Below are 15,615 nucleotides of genomic sequence, written 5' to 3' on the forward strand. Positions count from 1 at the left end.
GGAATTTGTGGACATTATGAATTAAAGACATTTTTGGAGGTAAAAAGAAGACCAGGGGAAAAATATTATAGATGAAGCCTTTTGTCCTCATTTCTACATTATTGACAACATTATTGCAATTAGCAGAAATAAACCTTAGGTGGAGCCAAAGGCTATTAAAGAAATACCCTCTGCAGTGTGCCCAGACAGACCTCTCAGATATCGATTAGTGACTGGCTTACCTTACTGAAAGAGGCACCAGAGTTGGCCAACGAGGAGGAAGAATGCCAAGGAACACCTCCTCCCCAGAAAAAGGAAAGAAAGAAGATGCCTCCTTACTGCGCTTTGTGGAATTGAGAAAATTCTGCAACTGGAGATTCTGATGAAATACTATCAGAGGGTTACAAAGCAGAGACACCAAGGGAAGAGCTTCCAGGAAGGGAGAAGTAACATTATCCTCTCATCTTGTCACTTAACCACACATATTATTTACCTGGCTGTTAGGAATGTCTTATCTTCCTAACTAGATTAGGGGCTGCTAGAGAGTGCAGTAGAGCTGAGCATTTCCTGTGGGACACTCTCAAGGACTAGCACAGAGCAATCAAGTCAGGAAATGTTCAGTAAGTCATTGAACAAATAACCACACATCTTAGAGCAAATGAGTTTCAGGTCTTTTCCTGCCAGCTCATTTGCAATGAGGGACTGAGCAAACCAGCCAAGGGTGGAAAAGGCCTAATAAAGAGCAATTTTTCCTTATTTCCTTAGGCTGACCCAGAGGGAAGCTAACCAACTCTGGATTCTGATTCCTGTACCTTGGTTAATCCAGTTAATAATAACCTTCAATTAATTTAGATTCTCCCCTTTTCCTTTATGATTGGAGAAAAGAAATTCTTGAGAAAACAGTGGCGATTTTTATTTAAAGAAAAAAGAAGGAAAGAAAGGGTGAGTCACTTCTGAGGGTTGGGTTTGTAGTTCAGTGTTAAAGCCTGTGCCTAGTATGCTGAAGGTCTGGGGTTCAATCCCCAGCACAAAACAAAACAAACCCAAAACAACAACAACAGGGCTGGGGATGTGGCTCAAGCGGTAGCGCATTCTCCTGGCGAGCATGCGGCCTGGGTTCGATCCTCAGCACCACATACAAACAAAGATGTTGTGTCCGCCGAAAACTAAAAAATAAATATTAAAAAAATTCTCCCCCCCCCCTCTTCTCTCTTAAAAAAAAAAAAAAGAAAGAAAGAAATGCAGAGTAGGGACTGGGGTTGTAGCTTAGTGGTGGAGTGCTTGCCTAGCACATGTGAGGCACTGGGTTCAATTCTCAACACCACCAAAATAAATAAATAAAATAAATGTATTGTGTTCATCTACAGATAAAAAAATTTAAAAAGAAATGCAAATTAAAGCTACTTAGGAATACTACTTCTCAACAACTAGACTAGAAAAATTTCAGTTGACAACACTTTTTTGTGTGTGTGTGTGTGGTTCGAGGGATTGAACCCAGGGCTTTGCACATGCAAGGTAGGCACTCTACTAACTGAGCTATACCCTCAGCCCACTGACAGCAATCTTTCTTGGTAAGGCTCCAGGCCACGGCACACTCTCACAGTACAGTTAGGGAGGCAGAATGGTCCAGTCCTGATGGAGAGCAATTTGACAATATCTACAGAAATAAGAAATATGTTTACTCTTCAACCCAGAAATCACATTTCTGGGAATTTATTCTGTAAATATGCCTATACATGTACAATATGATATGTGGTTATTTATTGAAACATTGTTTATAGTAACAAAATAGTAGAAGTAATTTGCGCCATAGAGGACTGGTTAAGTAACAATGGTCCACCCACCCTGTGGAAAAAATAATGACAATAAAGAAGCTCTCCATATGGATTTGAAAAGATATCCAGAATATACTATACCATAAAATGAATAAAGTTGCCTACAGTATACATACTGTGCTATTTTTGTGTAAGAAAGAAGAGTATATAAACTTGTTTGTATTTGCATAAGGAAACACTATAACATTATAGAAACCAATAAAAGTAGTTATTTATAGAGGACAGGAGAAGTTGAGAGTGGACAGTGACAATGCTGAACTTTCCCTGACACCTGTGCTCCCAGGAAACAGTGAGGGTTAAGAAATCCCCAACTCATGGGGCTGGGGATGTGGCTCAAGCGGTAGCGCGCTCGCCTGGCATGCGTGCGGCCCTGGTTCGATCCTCAGCACCACATACCAACAAAGATGTTGTGTCTGCCGAGAACTAAGAAATAAATATTAAAAAATTCTCTCTCTCTCTCTCTCTCTCTCTCTCTCTCCTCTCTCACTCTCTCTTTAAAAAAAAAAAAAAAAAAAAAAAGAAATCCCCAACTCTTATCTATACCAGGAAACAGCAATTACATCCTTCCTTGATTCCCAACTCCAATGTTTGGACTCCCTTGTGTCCCTGCTGCCTGCCTTTTCTTTGAAGCACCTTATTAATGAACATTCTCCCTATTATAGTAGTCAGAATAAAATGATCTCCTTAATTGTCCAGTGTAAAAGGGTCCTGTTTTCACAACAGGAATGGGAACAGGGAAGGCTCACTTCTCTATGTATATCTTTTCATGTCATTTTGATTTTCAAACTATGTGACTACAAGGCTACGATTGTGTATGTGTGTGTGTGTGTGTGTGTGTGTGTGTGTGTGGTGCTGGGGGTCCACCTAGGCCCTTCCCTTTGCTAGGCAAGTGCTCTATCTCTGAGTTATCCCCAACCCCAATGTCTATTTTTAAAAATTAAATTTAATTAAAAATAGAAAAAAAGATTTTTCCAATTAATTAGTAGTTGAAGAGAAAATTCCACTAACAAGAGAAACTCTGACCCAGCATCCCAGTTAACTATTTCAAGAGAGGAGCATGTTCCATTTTCAAAACTCATTTTCTACCTGACTGATGAGGTACTAGCTCACTGACATCTTCCAGTTTTCCTCACTCAAAGGTATACTTATAATGGGAAAAGAGAGAGAGAGAGAGAGAGAGAGAGAGAAATGGGAAGAAGTTCTGCCCTCTGATGTTTTATGGTTTGGATCTTAAATGTCCCCCAAAGAATCATGTATTGAAGGTTTGGTTGCTAGCCTGTGGCCCTATTGGGAGGTAGGGACTAGTGGGAGGAAGTTAGGTCATTGGGGGTGAGCCATTGAAGGGAATATGGGGACCCTGGCCTTTTCCTTTCCTTTTTGCTTCCCAGCAACCACCAGGAAAGCAGTTTTGCTCCACAATGCACCCCCTGCTATCGTGGTCTGCCTCACCACACATTCAAAGTGATGGGAACAAGTGACCATGGATGAAAATCTCTGAAACCATAAGCCAAAATAAACAGTTTCTTTTTAAAGTTGATTTTCTCAGGTATTTTGTCACAACAACAGACTGCTGACTAATACAGATGTATGTCTTTTCAGCTCCATAGTGTATCCTCCTACCATAAAAGCATAAGAATGTCATTTTTCTTTCTTCCTCCACAGGTCTTCTGCTGGGTTTCTGTTCTCGTGACTAAAAAGCTCAGGGGTCACTCCACTTGAACTGGGCTGACTGGGCTACACAAAATAACCACACAAGAGACACAAATACCTTTTTCTTTGGGGTCACTGTGATGGCTCCTCTGACTTTAAGGGCCCACAGGAAGAGAGAGAGGGAGAGCATGCGCTGACCCCTTTTATTGAGGAGAAGCTATTCAAATGAGGCAAGGGGTCAGGTTTCAGGGGGCTGAGTCTATCTTCATGATGTCCACTGTCAGCAGGTTGACCTACACCTGGGTAGGTCACACCCAAGGGCACAGTAAGAGAAGGGGACACACACACAAGGCACTTCCATGGAAGATTCTATCCTAAACAGGGCAGGGGGTTATAGTACAAAGGAACAGGTGAGCATAGCTTCACCCAAGGGGCTGCAGCAAGACACACCCATGCACAAGATATCAACCCTTGAACCCAAGAAGGGTGGGGAAAGCTCTTGCTGAGGGCCATTACCAAGTAGGAAATTTCCTTGCCAGCGTACCCCATGTTAATTTCGCTGTTGACATTGCATGTTAGGTGACCCTGCCCAAGGACGAGGGTGGATCCAGGATTAGGGTGTATCCTGCAGTTTGAGGAAGTATCCCAATCCTTGGGTTTAGGGCGTTCCCGGTTTAAGACAAGTTTAAGGCGTTCCCAGTTTAAGACCTTGGATTTTAGGGAAGTTCGATGTTGAGGATTATTGCTGCTGGAATTAGGGCGTTCCTGCTGCCTAAGCTCCTGTTGAACTCTCGTGAGATTCAGAGAGCATTTTGGGAAATAAGCCTCGTGGAGTAGGTGAATTGGGTGGCAGCAGAATTGGGATTGCCCCAGAACGTGTGTGGAGGCCGGTGTGAGTTCGGGAATAAAGAATTGCTGTTTGAATCTACAAAGCTGTGTGGTGGCTCGTGATTCTGTGCCCAGCCAAGACTGCGGCATTTGGTGGCCTGTACGCGGAACGTCTGAAACTTGGAGGTAAGTGAAATTCCTCGCCCCTGAGGGAAGGCGAGAGAATGGGTGACTATTTTAAAAAACAATGTGTTCTTGTTTTGATTTATTTCGTTTTTGTTTCAAGCTGCCTGTCCCTAGAAATTTCTCAGGCAAACTGGGAAAAATGGATGGCTGAAGGTTTGAAGTTTGTCAGCCCAGAGAAAGAGAAAATTGATACAGCGAATTTTTATTCAGTTTTTGTTTCATTCAGTTGCGGTTTTGTTCTGTGTTATCTTATTGGGTTGCGTTATTCTTATAGAAGATTAGAAATTAGTAAAAAAGAAACCGAAAAGGTGTTAAGCAAAGTGTTAGAGATTCAGACCATGGAGAAAGACATTTTAGATCAAGCAAAAGAGAAGGTCTCTCGAGCTAGTCAGACAGAGGAAGAAAATTTAAAGGAAAAGGGGTTATTAGGAAAAAGGCCACAACAAGAAGCTGTTACTAACTCCGTTTTATTACCAGAGGGCGTAATTCAACCAACAGCCCCACCGATGGAAACAGCTGAGTGGCCCTCAAACCCCGTAGTTGATAAGTGGGATCCTGAGACAGGACCTCAAAGATTAGCATGCCCTGTACTTGAACAGGTAGGAGGGCAGCGAATTCACCGTGCTTTAGATTTTAAAACAGTGAAGCAGTTAAAGGAGGCTGTAACAACCTACGGTCCCCAAGCTCCCTTCACGGTAAGCATGGTCGAATCCATTATTAACTTGGACATGACGCCAGCAGATTGGGCTAGCATGTGTAAATCTGTGCTAAATGGAGGACAATATTTGTTATGGAAAGTTGCCAATGAGGAATTTTGCACGGAGACAGCTAGGCGAAATGCAGCAGCTGGTTACCCTCAAAGAAATCTAGAAATGCTTTTAGGAAAAGGACCTTATGAGGGTCAACGGCAACAAATTGAATATGATCCTGCTGTATATGCACAAATTGCTGTAGACGCAGTTAGGGCATGGAAGACTTTACAAGGACATGGAGATTCACAAGGTCAGCTATCTAAGGTAATACAGAGACCTAATGAACCTTACGCTGACTTTGTAGATAGGCTTATTCAAACAGCCGCCAAAATTTTTGGGGATACAGATCAAGCAATGCCATTAATAAAACAACTTGCTTATGACCAAGCGAATCGTTGCTGCAGAGAGGTTATTAGACCATGGAGACATGAAGACTTAAATACATATATTAAACTATGTAGAGATATTAATGAACAAGGGCAAGTCTTGGCAGCTGCAGTACAACAGGCTTTAGATGCCAGGCCAGAAACATGCTATAATTGCGAACAAACAGGACATTTTAAAAGGAGTTGCCCTATAAGAGGAGGTTTTAACAAAACTAGAAATCAAAGGAATAGAATACCGGGTATTTGCCCACGATGCCGTAGAGGGAGACATTGGGCTAATGAATGCCGTTCTCAAACCACCATAGAAGGTACTCCGTTATCAAAAAACAGACAAGGATCAGGTATTTACCCACAATATCGTGGAGAAAGGCATCAGGCTTCATTGCCAAAAAACGGAGTGAGGGGCCCAATGCTCCGGGGCCCAAAACCACAAATATACGGGGCAGTGGAGGAACCCAGCAACACCATCAGGGTGGTGCCCAGGACACATTGTCCATTAAATCCCTCATCAGACAAACCCGAGGGAGCGCAGGGTTGGACATCTGCGCCTCTGCCAGAGCAGTATTAACTCCAGAGATGGGAGTTCAAATCATTCCTACAGGAGTAAAAGGACCTCTTCCCCAAGGAACAGTAGGCTTATTATTGGGACGTAGTTCATCTACATTAAAAGGACTTATGATAAGTCCTGGGGTAATTGATCCCGATTATGTAGGTGAAATAAAAATTATAGCTAGTTCTCCAGGAGGTATATCAGTAATTTCACCTGGAGATAGAATAGCACAGTTGTTAATAATACCCAGCCTACATAATAAGTTCTCTAGTCATAATGTAGAAAGAGGTTCTAAGGGATTAGGCTCCACAGGTGTAGACTGGGCTATGTTGTCTTTAAATTTAGATTCTCGCCCGATGCTAAAACTAAATATTCAAGGGCACGAGTTTAATGGGCTACTGGACACAGGTGCTGACCTTAGCATTATATCTCGTCGAGAATGGCCAAAACATTGGCCATTACAACAAGCCACTCAAACGCTTCGAGGCCTAGGAGTGGCTACTAATCCCCATAGAAGTTCTATGGTATTAGATTGGAAGGATCCTGAAGGATGTGAAGGAACTATACAACCATATGTTTTGGATCACCTTCCTATTAATCTATGGGGACGAGATGTCCTGGATCAACTAGGTTTGATGTTAACAAATAACATCAATTCTAATGCGCCCACTACTAGGGCTAGACAAGGTGTTAAGAAAGAAAAAAGATTAGGAAAACAAGAACAAGGTTTAGCAGCACCAATTCAATTAGATCAAGGAACAGACAGACATGGGTCGGATTTTCAGAAAGGGCCACTGAGACAATCAAAATTACTTGGAAATCAGAAAGACCAGTGTGGGTTCCTCAGTGGCCCTTGACTAAAGAAAAGATACAAGTAGCCCATGATCTGGTCAAACAACAATTAGCGGAAGGACATTTACAACCTTCCGTATCTCCCCATAATACTCCCATTTTTGTCATCAAAAAGAAATCGGGTAAATGGAGATTATTGCAAGATTTAAGAGCCATTAATAATGAGATGGTTATTATGGGACCTGCTCAATCAGGGATTCCTCAATTGTCTGCTTTACCAAAAACGTGGCATGTTTTATCTATAGATATTAAAGATTGTTTTTTTTCGATTCCAATTCATCCCGAGGATAGTCCACGTTTTGCATTTACTATCCCTGCATTAAATCATGAAGGTCCTGATGAGAGATATGAGTGGAAAGTACTCCCTCAAGGTATGGCTAACAGTCCAACTATGTGTCAAATCTATGTAAATAAAGCAATCCAGCCACTTAGAAATCAAAATCCTGAACTAAAAATATTTCACTATATGGATGATGTATTATTAGCACATAAAGATAAAAACATATTGCTGGAATGTTATGCCACACTTACGAACTTATTAAAAAATTATAATCTAGAGATAGGAATAGATAAAGTACAATTAAATTTTCCAATTAATTATTTAGGAGTTCTATTATCCTCAACCATGGTCCGTCCACCAAAAATTCAAATACGAGTAGATCAACTCAAATCACTCAACGATTTTCAAAAGTTATTGGGAGACATAAATTGGATAAGGCCTTATCTAGGCATACGAACAGGAGAGTTGGGACCTTTATTTGATATTCTAAAGGGTCCATCAGATCCTAATTCACCCCGAATGTTAACTCCTAAAGCTAGAAAGGCATTAAAAATTATTGAAACTTATATGGAAAATATGCATTTAGATAGAATTGATATAAGTTTGCCTTTATTATTTATTGTACTACCAACAAAAAATATTCCTACAGGAGTATTTTGGCAAGAAGGTCCATTATTGTGGATACATTTATCTTATTCTCCTAACACTATTCTTACTAGGTATCCTGAGGCCGTAGGACAATTAATACTCAAAGGAATAAAAGCAGCAAAGGGAGTGTTTGGAATTTCTCCCAATAAAATTACTACTCCATATACTATGAATCAAATTGATGAGTTAGCTAATGAGCTAAATACTTGGGCAATAATCATGTGTAAATCTAATGTTTCATTTGATAATCATTTGCCATCGAATCCTTTGTTGTCTTTTTGGTCTAAGCATCCTGTAATTTTTCCTAAAATGACAAGGAAAACACCTATCATGAATGCTCCAAATATATTCACTGATGGGTCTAATAATGGTACAGCAGCTGTAGTTACCCCTGATCAAACTTTTACATTTTTAGTACCCAAACAATCAGCTCAAAAGGTAGAGCTTAATGCAGTTTTACAAGCTTTTGTGATGTTCAAAGATTCTGTATTTAATTTATTTTCTGATAGTCAATATATAGTTAATGCTATTAATTCCCTTGAAGATGCTGGTAGGATTTCCCCTTCCTCTACTGTTTTTTCTTTGTTTTCCACTATACAAAGTCTAATATGGGACAGAAAAGATCCATTCTTTATAGGACATATTAGGGCACATACAGGATTGCCTGGAGCCCTTAGTTTGGGCAATGATTTAGCAGATAAAACTACACATGACGTACATATTTTCTCTACATTAGAAGAAGCTACAAATTTTCATAAAAGGTTTCATGTCAATGCTAATACTTTACAAAAGCGTTTTAAAATAACTAAGGAACAAGCCAGGCATATAATAAAACAATGTCAAAATTGTGTGACCTTTCTACCACAAGTTAATCTTGGAGTCAATCCTAGAGGACTGATACCTAACCATATTTGGCAGATGGACGTCACACACTTGCCAGAATTTGGAAAATTAAAATATTTACATGTTACAGTTGATACTTCTTCTGGATTTTTGATGGGCTCCCTTCATGCCGGAGAAAAAACTAAAGATGTTATAGCTCATTGCTTACAAAATTTTGCCACTGTGGGTGTTCCTAAACAGTTAAAAACTGATAACGGTCCTGGTTATACATCTGCCTCTTTTAAACAATTTTGCTCATCATTCGGTATTACTCATATAACAGGAATCCCATACAATCCACAGGGACAAGGCATAGTTGAAAGAGCTCATCAAACTATTAAAACGTACCTATTAAAGCAAAAAGAGGGAATTGGTAAGGGGTATATATCCCCCAAAGATAAACTTAAAATAACCCTTTTTACTCTAAACTTTTTAAATTTGGATTCATCAGGACTTAGTGCTGCGGAAAGACATATGTATCCGAAAAATGTACATAAGCCTAAGGTACTTTGGAAAGATGTTCTAACAGGACAATGGAAAGGTCCTGATCCAGTTATTGTCTGGAATCGGGGTTCCGTCTGTGTTTTTCCGCAGGGAGAACAGCAGCCGATTTGGATTCCAGAGAGATTAACTAAAGCAATTTCTACAGAAAAAGAAGATGATTTGACTCAAATCCATAACAGCTGATATCCAGAGCTCCAGTTTGGCTATTCTTACATCTGCGACAGTGATTAACCATGGTGCTTTTTTCAATATCTATTTTATTATTGCATTTTTCCCACATCGTAAAGTTCTATTTTATTTTTGAGCTCATACAAACCTAGGTTAATGTTTTTCTGATCAGTTTTATTTTTTGACTGTGTTTTATTTTTTGACTGTGGAGTTTTTAAACATTGCAATGGAGATTTCACCTAGGTAAAACTACAAGGCCTTTATTGTCTTATGTGTTGTATGTTATGTGTGCACATTTCTGTTTTGTGTTGTATGTCTGTATGTGTGTATGTCCATATTTCATATATAAGGAGCGCTCATGAAAAAATGGATCCGAATTTTTTTTTTTATTCACGTGATTTAAATGCTTTAATTTTAATTAGGTAAACAGCTGTTAAGGATTGTTTTTAAAGGTGGTTAACAGATCTGTTTGCTTACTAATTTAAATTAGGTAAACAGCTGTTAAGGATTGTTTTTTAGGAGGTTAACAGATCTGTTTGTTTACTTTCACCTTTCCTTTTCATTATATTTAATAATTCTGTTCAGGATAATGTCTCTTTAGCATCATTGCCAGAATTCCCATCTCCATCCAAGTGCCGGTGAAGACTAAGATAAAACCAAACTACAGCTTCTATGATAGCCATCACAGTAACTGTATAAACTGATGCATCAATGAATATAACTCAACAAGTTATGCTCAATCAAGGACTCGATTTACTTTGGGAGGAAATGGACATATTGATAGACTCCTCCGATTTGAACTGCCTGCAGAACTTGCCTGGACTATATATCAGTTGCATGCATTGTGAAATATCATCTGATGCAGCGAATTGTGGTACTGCTGGCATATCTTTGCTGATGGTGTCACCAGTGATGCAATTTCCTTGCCAGCGCACCCCATGTTAATTGTGGTAATGCTGGCATATCTTTGCTGATGGTGTCACCAGTGACGCAATTTTTCCAAAGGAGCCGTCAATTGGCTTGGTGTCGTGGCATTTCTGTATCCTCCTCCCTTCTACTAGTGATGGTCTAAAATTTGGGGGCCAACAGAGGTGAGGCAAGAACCTCACCCCCCCACTGGCACCAAGGATATTTGGGGGCCAACAGAGGTGAGGCAAGAACCTCACCCCCCCACTGGTGCATAGGCCTTTCCACAAGCTTGGCTGAATGCTGGACCGGTAGTCAGTGACGGGTTGATCTGATTGCAGTGGATTCAACCTAAGACAGGAGGCTGACGCCTAAAGGTCAGTTTTCCCATGACGGGTAAGAACCATATGTTGAATTGGACAACCTACCAGGCACGGTCCTTAAGCCACATTGCTTGTTGTTTAATTAATCAGAAGGGGGGAGATGCTGAGGGCCATTACCAAGTAGGAAATTTCCTTGCCAGCGTACCCCATGTTAATTTCGCTGTTGACATTGCATGTTAGGTGACCCTGCCCAAGGACGAGGGTGGATCCAGGATTAGGGTGTATCCTGCAGTTTGAGGAAGTATCCCAATCCTTGGGTTTAGGGCGTTCCCGGTTTAAGACAAGTTTAAGGCGTTCCCAGTTTAAGACCTTGGATTTTAGGGAAGTTCGATGTTGAGGATTATTGCTGCTGGAATTAGGGCGTTCCTGCTGCCTAAGCTCCTGTTGAACTCTCGTGAGATTCAGAGAGCATTTTGGGAAATAAGCCTCGTGGAGTAGGTGAATTGGGTGGCAGCAGAATTGGGATTGCCCCAGAACGTGTGTGGAGGCCGGTGTGAGTTCGGGAATAAAGAATTGCTGTTTGAATCTACAAAGCTGTGTGGTGGCTCGTGATTCTGTGCCCAGCCAAGACTGCGGCAAGCTCTGCCACATTTCTGTGACTGAGCGCCTCAGAACCCAGCCGGGGAGTGTGACTCAGTCACGTGCAAGGTTGGTCTCCCATAGTCTTTGGTCCTTTTCTCTTCCCCTCTCCTGTTTTCATTGAATGTTTTAGAAATCTGAGTCTAGCTATACCTTGTGTGTGCAGCTTCCCCTCTTGCTGGCTAGAACTGGAATGTTGTAACCCTACTTTGATGGCAAGCCCTAGGAGGATTCAGAAATTCTCTAAAAGGAAACAGGATCCCTGAGTGACCCTGAGAAGCAAATCAATCCTGAAGATGTGGAAAATTCACATTGAGACTGTGATATGTGGAAAAAAAAAAAAAAAGACGCTTCTTTCCTAAACCTGTATAGCTTAACTGTGTCCTACAAACATGGTCCTTTTCAAGAAAGCAGAAAGAGTTGTACAAGATAATATTTAAGATGCTTTCTAGTTCTGACATGTGAATCAAGAATAATTCTTCCACTATAAAAGGACTATGGAGACTTCAAATGTTAGCTTTGTTTATAGGGCATGTCAATGATCACAGCTTTGAGACATTTCCTACTCTGTCCCACAGAGCATGAAGAAGATCTGGACTGGAGATTTAGCCCTCTTAAGTCCGATTCCTGGCACTGTTCCTTGCTACCTGTGACTTTGGACCAGTGACTTAAGCTATCTGAGTCTCACTTTCTTATCTAGAAAATTCAGAAAATACTAGAAACTATTTTGCACTATGAAAGAGTCTAGGAGATGTTCTTCTCTTCCTATGTCTTTATGTGTATCTCAGGCGATGTTCTTGGCTAATTATAAACAAATGGTCAATAAATCATAATTGTGTTTTTCTTTTAAAATCAGTGTGGTTATTGTGTTCTGACTTTTGTCAAGATTATAAACCCCAACTGTAATACTTTTTGTATGGACAACTTTCTCATTATACGCTTTGTAGCATCATTTAAAAAAATAATGGATGAAAAGCATCACAACAAATTGAAATCACTGTGAAGAGTGAGGTGAATGTATGAGGATATATCTACTGTTTGCATCTGCTTCTCCTCTTTGCTGGGAATAGTAAAGAACCATACTTTTCAGCATTGTTGCAATAAACTCAGGTCTCATAACTCATCAAGGAACAGTCAGTCAAAGTACATGACATCCAGTGCAGAACATTTCAAGAGTTCATGTAAAATCTCCCTGATCTCTCTCCCTGCTGAAGCCTCTGGGAACCCCCTTGAGCTGGGTCTTTGAACAACTATATGGAGCACACTGGACATGTGAAATGAGAAATAAACCCTTGTTGTATTGACATTAAGTATACAATCATACTCCCTGTCCTTTTCTGCTATAATGGGTAATGACCACATTACCATAATATTCAGAATATGTAATCATTTGGGTCGTATTGAAAGGCTAAAGTGCTCACTTTAGGCTAAGATGACTTCCATAGATTGGGTTCCTATGTATGCAAACCAAAGCCCAACACAGAGTAAAATAAAACACAAATGTAACCAACAAGAAACTTCCAACTAACCTCTCACTAGGGACTTTCCACTTTAATCAAATATATTTTCTTTGTCTTGCTGTCTTGAAAATCTTATAAAATATAAACTAAAGTTTCATCTCCTCTGCCCCATAGTAGAGTGCAAACTGCTTGTGGGATAACACTCCCCTATTCACGAGTTATGGAATGCTCAAATACCTCTTAAAATTGTGATGTATCTAACTAAGTTTATCTTTCATAGCTTATAAAAATCCTATAAATATGGTACATCAAAAGAATTTCATAAGCAAGGAAACTGGGAGCCAGAGAAATTAAGTAACATACTGGAAGTAAGAAGTGAAGTCAGGAATTGAACCCTAACTCTGACTTTATCATCAGTTACAGTATTTTCAGGGTTTTTTTTTTTTTTTTTTTTTTTGTACCAGAGATTGAACCCAGGGGCACTTAGCCACTGAGCTACATCCCTAGCCCCTTTTATTTTATTTTGAGATAGTGTCTCTGTAAGTCACTTTAGGGCCTTGCTAAATTGCTGAGGCTGGATTTGAACCAGGGATCCTCCTACTTTGGCCTCCCAAATCTCTGGGATTATGGGTGTGCACCACCATACACAAACAGCAGTTACAATATTCTTTATTTTGGTACCGAGGATTGAACTCAGGGGCACTCAATCACTGAGCCACATCCTCAGCCCTATTTTGATTTTATTCAGAGACAGGGTCTCACTGAGTTGCTTAGTACCTTGTTTTTGCTGAGGCTGGCTTTGCCCTCCCGATTCAACTGTCTCAGCCTCCTAAACAGTTGGGATTACAGCCGTATGCCAACCCACTTGGCAACATTTACAATATTCTTAAGCATTAAAAAGTCATCTCCAGGGATGTAGCTCATTGATAGAACACTTACTTGCCTTGGAGGTATGAGACCCTGGGTTTGATCCTCAGCACCACATAAATATAGATAGATAGATAGATAGATAGATAGATAGATAGCAAGTAATCTCTGTAAACTTTGTAAAAGAACATAATCTATTTTTTCTCCATAAAAAATGGAAATGGGAAAAATTTTATCCTCAGTAGTAAAATAATTATGAATTATTTGTTAATAAATATAATAAGAAAGGTATGAGATCTATATGAAGAAAATGATAAATCATTTTGAGGGGTACAAAATAAAAATCAACATGTTCTTGAATGGGAGAATTTAATATGGCAAAAAATGTTAGTAATTTGGTATTGGGACATATCAGTACTAAAAGTGGTTTAAACAACCTAGAAGCTTATTTTTCTCTATGTGAAAGTCTGGGTGGGCTTTTCAGGGCTGATAAAGTGCTCCACAATGCCAGAGACCCAGGCTTTTTTCCCCTTGATACTTTGCCCTGTTTGCATCCAGCTTTTTCTTTTAAGGACTTGTCTAAGGTCAGTTCTCTGGGAAATAGTCTCTAAGATAGTAAATGACAGCAGGAAACTTATTGGGGAGTGGTGTTGAGATAAATATCTGGAGGAAGAGATATCAGGCAAAGAGAGAACTGTGATTTGGTTACAATAAAAGTCTCAGCCAACTCTACGAAAATATCTGGAGCTATGAGGGTCCTATAGGTTTCCTCTTAAAACAAGAGAGATGGACAAACCAGTGATTGGATATGAGCTGCCCTTGGGAAAAGGAAACAATCTTAGGTGAGGTGGCTCTCTGCAGCTGACTGATGGCAGTTCTTGGAGCAGGGTGCAGCTGAGAGCCAACAGCTGAGGGAAAGAGTTCAGCCCTTCTGAAGAGGCATCCAGGTAAAGCCCTATATAGCATTACTGCAGGGTAAGATCTGGAAGTTGCAGATATCTCTTCTGCTAACATCTCATTGGCTAAAATTTAGTCACATGGCCACAACTGCAAAGCAGGCTGGGAAATAAAGTGTTTGTTCTGAAGAACTATGTGCCCAGTCAAAACTTTTATCACTAAAGAAGGGGAGAATAAATACTAAAAGAAAAATAGTAGTTTCTTTAATTTGTCTCAAAACTGATATAACTTTATCACAATATATTTATACAAAAATAATTTATGCTTTAGAGCTGGATAAACAGAACTTTTATCATATGTAAGAATAAATATCCAAGAAGAGTCAAGAAAGTTATTTTTAAAAAAATAACTGTGAAGGACATGCTTGATCACATATTAAAATACTGCAAATTAGAACAATATGATCCTGGCACAGGAATAGACAAACAAGTCATTGAAACAGAATAGAGAACCTAGAAATAGCTTCAAGGCAGAGCTGTTATCCACTTGTTTTGCACAGTATTCCTGTGGATGTGGTACAGACTGTGTTCTTGCTGGTCTGTGCCCATGCTATTTTAATTGTACATATTTTAAAGACACCCCTGATCCTAGGACATATGGCAATTTAGTATGTGCAAAATGTTCTGTCAATTCAGTGGTTAAGGATGACTTAGTTCACTGATAAATACCACACCATCCAAATGGGAGAATAAAAGTGAGACTGTTGGCCTAATAGTCTAACAAGAAATTTCTGATGGATTTGAGATATAAATGTAAAAAGTGTAACAATGGAAATTTAGGCCTATAAAATTTCGGTTAGATAGAAAAAATAAGTTTAAGAGATCTATTGTACAAAGTGGTGACTATAGTAACAATGCATTGTATCCTTCAAAATCATTGAGATAGTAGATTTTATGCATTCTAGCCACAAAAAAAAGAGTATGTGAGGTTTCTCATCTGTTAGCTCAATCAAGCGACTCTCCA

This window comes from Spermophilus citellus (assembly GCF_964194105.1).
Source record: "Spermophilus citellus genome assembly, chromosome: 9".
NCBI lineage: Eukaryota > Metazoa > Chordata > Mammalia > Rodentia > Sciuridae > Spermophilus > Spermophilus citellus.